This window comes from Cavia porcellus, unplaced genomic scaffold, assembly GCF_034190915.1.
Source record: "Cavia porcellus strain 051 isolate PalLab524CR breed Dunkin Hartley unplaced genomic scaffold, mCavPor4.1 scaffold_2, whole genome shotgun sequence".
NCBI lineage: Eukaryota > Metazoa > Chordata > Mammalia > Rodentia > Caviidae > Cavia > Cavia porcellus.
The window spans coordinates 137,107,140-137,112,593 of record NW_026947485.1 but is presented as its reverse complement, the minus strand read 5'-3'; the positions used below and the strand labels follow the sequence as shown (position 1 = coordinate 137,112,593).

General features: G+C 44.7%; 1 pseudogene; it reads right to left on the bottom strand.

Annotated features, from left to right (window-relative positions):
• Window positions 1–3,197: 3,197 nt before the first annotated feature.
• Window positions 3,198–4,131, bottom strand: LOC100726900 (olfactory receptor 2G3-like; annotated as a pseudogene).
• Window positions 4,132–5,454: the final 1,323 nt, after the last annotated feature.

The window sequence follows — 5,454 nt, the reverse complement described above, 5'->3', positions numbered from 1 at the left end:
TTAAGCAAAATAGTGTTTCACCACAAGATAATCCTGACATAAAAGTAGTTACCACATTGACTCTTTCCTTGTATACTGTAGCATCAAATATATCAAAACAATGTAAAACCATTTAAGAGAATGACAGTATTACAGGGTATTTAGAGTCAACTAACAGAAAATGAACAATGGTTTCTGTATAATCTCCTTGTCTATAAAAGTTTTTGCTTATACTATCATACATAATAAAATCCAATAAGACACAACCTGTTTAGACCAATGGAGACAGAAGAACAAAAGCTTGATGAGACTTCAAAACAGGATGATACTAAATCAGTATTACCTATTAAGATGTCATTTTCTCCAAAATAGCTGTTCCTATCATTCAATCTTCTCTGCCTCCTTTCTGTTGAGCTCTTTTTCTGTCATTAGTTGTCAGTTTGTCTTCTTCATTTTGTTTTCTGCTCCATTCATTGTGGCCTCTCTGCCACTATTTCTGGATTCTTTGTATTTTTCTTTTTTAGAATATCCTGCAGTATTCTCTGTAGAGTTGAATTGGTGGTTGCAATTTCCCCTAGTTCCTCTTTATCCTGGAAGCACCTTGTTTTTCCATCAATTTCTAGGGACAGTTGTGCAGGATATATCAATCTTGGCTGGAGATTATTATCTTTCAAAGCTTGAATTATTTCCCCCCACGCTCTTTGTGATTTGATGGTTTGTGCCGAGAACTCTGCTGTAATTCTGATGGGTGTTCCCTTGTAAGTGATCTGTTTCTTGTCTCTGACGGCTTTTAATATTCTGTTCTTGTATTGGATTTCTGGAATTTTAATTATTATATGCCTGGGTGTTGCTCTGTTTGGGTTGTAGGTGGCTGGGGTCCTGTATGCTTCATACAACTGAATATCTTTACCTTTTGCTAAATTAGGAAAATTCTCCTGGTTTATTTCTGTGAGTAGCTTTTGTAGTTCATTTGTTTGTGTCCCTACTTCTTCTTTTATGTTCTTAATTCTTAAGTTATAGATCCTCTTATCATCTTCTAGTCTTTGTATTATTGCTGTTTGTTTCTTTGTTATTTTTAAGAAGTTTTTCATTTCATTCACTCATATTACAAATCTGCCCTCCAGTTCAGATAATCTGTCCTTAGTTTCTTTCAAGCTGTTATGCCAGTTTTCAATAGAGTTTTTAGTTTCCTGGTAATCTCTTTGAACCTGCTTCACATATTCTATGCTTTCTCTATTTTCTCCATCAAACAATTCTCCCCTCTTTTTCTGTTCTTCCATTCTACCATCTGTTTTTTCTTGGGTGGTGCTTAGCATTTCTCTAACTATTCTGCTTATGTCTAGCTTCATGTCATTAATAACTTCATTCCTGAACTTGTCTATGAGGCTCTGGGGATAGCACTTTATGTCTATTGGTACCATGTCTGCTATTGCCTGTTTCTCAGGATTGGGGGCCGAGGACCCTTTCTTGTTGCTGCCTCTTCCCATATTCTTTGTTCCTTATATATGCAAGCGTATATAGGAGGCCCAGTTTCCTTCCCTGTCAGCCACAGCCACAGTCTGATTGAATTGCACCGGCTAGGTGTTCCCGCCCACTGCAGTGCACCAGGAAGTTGCAGACCAGGCAGCCTATGCGGGGCCTGCCCCTCCAGGTCAATATTCCTTCAGGCGCTGGGACCTGGGCTGTGCTAGCCTACTGGGTCTCAGCCAGCAGTGTCACATAAGCTAGGCACTGCTCACCAATCCCGCTTGAGAGGGGGATATGTGACCTAAGCCACTGCAGTGCCCTGTTCCCGCAAGTCTTCCCGGTCCCAGAATGTCCTCTGGTGGAGTCTCCTAAACGGTGGAAGAGTCCCAGTTTCTCTCACTTACCGCAGGTCAATGCACAGCTCCCCGCCTGTCCTGCTTTCAACTCCGTTCACCAATTCCCGTTCTCAGAGCTTCCACGTGTCTCTCTCCCTGCCGAGCCGATGTAGATGCAGCAGCAGTGGTGAGAAATCCAAATCGCGGCTTCCAATGGCACGGGCTCCAGCTTCCACACTGAGGCTTTTCTGTTCCTGTTATAGCACCAGGATTGCATTCCCAGTTGGTTTCTCTCAGCCCAGTTCATTCTTAGGTCAGCAGGGCATATCTCCACTTGCTTATAATTCCTTACTCCGCACCATTTCTGAGTTCTAAGCTGGGTCTTTCAGAGAGCCTCCATAGGTGCTGCTATCTGTCTGCCATGTTCTCCCAGAAAACAAGCTATCTGTCTTTTAAAACTTTTTTTTCAAGATCTCTTTCAGCAGGACACAGACCTTCAATACTGGAACACTCCCAGTCCTGGCTGAGACCCCTGGCACCAGCTTCTGCGTGGGCCTAATCCATCATCCCGACAACTGCAAAAGCCCCCACCAGGAGACCCTTCTCCAGCAGAAAGCAATGTAAGATGAGCACTGCCCTTGTTCACCCATAAATCAAAAAGACAGGAACGATAGGCTCTGGTAGCCTAAGGCTTAGCTGTCTATGACACAACATCCGCCCAGCTTGGTACCAGTCCCAGAGAAACAACTTCTCTCTCCAAGAGTAACTTCTGTGTTGCTCTAGTTCCAGAAAAAACTTCCCACTCCCTTTCTGCATATGCACCCAGCCCTCTCCAATCCCAAAACTCCATAACCAGCAGAGCACTCCACCCCAGCCCCCAGTAAATCGGTCTCCTCCTTTGCATAGGCAGATGCTCCTTCAAATCAGCTGTTGATATATCATTTTGCACATCTCCAAACTCCTCCCCCAGCCAGACCTGATAAAAGTACTTCCTCTTCTTTGTTCCCACCCAAGGATGCTTGGGTCTCTTCTGTAGCCCTCCTGTACCTTATAATAAAGGTCTCTTTTCTTCTTTCTTTGTCTCGGTATCATGCAAAAATCTTATCAGAAAGTCTTTCCATCTTCCTTCAGTTTCTTTCTTCAGTATTCAAATTTTCATTGTAGAGTTTTTTTTTATGGTACTGGGGATTGAATTTATGATCTTGGGCTTGCCAAGCAGGCACTTACTTCACTAAGCTAAATCCTTGACTCCAGTTGTAGAGTTCTTTTACCTTCTTATTTAGATTCATCCTTAGATATTTTAGTTTTTTATGTTATAGTGAATAAAATTACTTTTCTGATGTCTTTCTTAGCTAGTGATTGGTGCATAGAAAGCTATTGATTTTTACTGTTGATTTTGTACCTGCATTTTGCATTTTAAGACATCAGCCAGCCCTGGGATTGCAGGATCCTCCTCCACGCCATCTTCACATCTTTGTTTCTCAGGGTATAGACAAGTGGGTTAAGCCCTGGGGTGATAACACAGTAGAAGAAGGACATGAATTTGGCTTGGTAAATCTTGGCTGTAGGTTGGAGGTACACATAGACAGCAGGTCCAAAGTAAATGGTGACCACGAGCAGATGGGAAGTGTAGGTGCTGAGTGCCCTGTGCCTACCTTCAGCTGAAGGTTGCTTCAGCATAGCCCTGGAAATGAAGGTGTAGGAGATGACCACTATCAGAGGAGCCACCACTACAAAAGGATGGCTCTGACAGACAAGGCCAGGTCATTAGCTGTGGTGTCCCCACAAGCCAGCTTGATGAGCACAGGAATCTCACATAAGAAGTGGTCCAGGGTGTGGTGCTCACAGAGGGGGAGCTGGAGAGTGAGTGTGGCCTGTATCAGAGCATTGGCCAGGCCACTCGACCAGGAAGCAGCTGCCATCTGCACACACACCCTGGGATGCATGATAAGAGTGTACTGGAGGGGCTGGCAGATGGCCACATAGCGATCAATGGCCATCATGGCCAGCAGGATGCATTCAGTGCAGCCTATCCAGTGAAAGAGGTAAGCCTGTGTGATGCAGCTCAAGCAGCAATGGTCTTGTCTGGTCCCCACAGGTTGGCCAGCAGCTGGGGCACAATGGTGCAGGTGACACTAAGGTCCAGCAGGAAGAGGTTATCCAGGAAGAAGTACATGGGCATCTGTAGTCTGGGGTCCACTAGGGAGAGGAGGATGATGGAGCTGCTCCCCATGAGGGTGAGGAAGTAAGAGGCCAGGACCACTGCAGAGAGGGGCATCTCCAGCCATGGAAACTCTGAGAAGCCCAGCAGGACAAAGGTGCTGGGAAAGCTCACATTTTCCCTTTCCATGGCATCTGCCTCATGGGAGCCTGAAAGTAAAAGGACGGATATGGAGAATAAACATGGCATTTCCCTTTCATTTTCTTCATGCAGTGTCCTTAAATCCGTCACTGTGTAGGAGCAATAATCCCTCAGAGTTCTAGGAGATGTTCTTCAATTTGTGTGTAACAATGCACTCACCCTCGACCTGGCATTTGGGTTAATGTGATAAATATATGGTGAGAGAGTCCACGTGGAGGTGGGCCTACTTAACTAGTAGTCTATTGACAAACAGACATCTTTCTATCACTTTCTTCACCATTCTGTCTTTTCCATCCCCTCTTCCATTCTCTGTGTCTTCCCTCGGCTCATTAATGCTATTATTCTCTAGTCATATAGAGGGTACCATATGGGTTTGTGCATGGAAGGTACCGCTTTCAGAAGTGTCCTCAAAGGAAAGCCTGTCTCAGTTTCTAGCCCAGTAGATTCAGGTGCACAGGGGTTCAGTTGGGCCGGGTGTGGGTGAGAGGGCTAATGCACTTTCATATGCTATGAACTTCTGTGGCTGCAGAGGCCACAGCATGGAGTGATTCTGGGGAGCCATGTACGTGTGCTCCTGTTTTCACCATGGGAAAATGCACCAACCCCTTCTCTTACTTTAACCACTTTGGAGCTCGAAGTGGAATGATGTTGTGTGCACTCATTTTCTATGCTCCTGACACCTCCTTCCACCTGACAAAGCTCAGATCAGACCTGGGAAACAACCTCCCGGCTCTGTCTCCATGCTTGATTGTGAATTCTGACTGCACTGTGGTCTCCCCCTCTGCCTGTGAACACTTTGGGTGCTCCCCTGAGGTTAAGTTTCCTGCCTTCCCGGCCCCTTGTTTAATAAATAGGTACATTAACCTCTAATTCAGTGTAAGTGGCACTTTTTTGCTTATAGAAACTCGGTCATTTTTTCTCCCCTAATTTGTCTAACACTCTTGAGTTTAAAAATTTCACTTTTCTCAGTCTCCACCATCATTTAAGACACAGCCCATGTTGCATTCCGTTTTGCTTAGTAGAAGCAGCATTTTTGGGGGTACTGTTTTCTCTGCCTCCTCATGGGGACATTTGTTATTGGCTTTTCTTTTGCCACTAACTTTTGAAAGTCTTCATCTTTTTGTGGACCTGAAAACGTGTGTGGTGATAGAGGCTTAGGGGTTATAATTAAATATGAGAAGGTTTTCCTCTTCCTATGATTTCACGGCATATGACCAAGAGGAGCCCATGCTCATAGGGAGAGAGAGATAGAGAGAGAGAGAGAGAGAGAGAGAGAGAGAGAGAGAGAGAGAGAGAGAGAGAGGCTCTCCT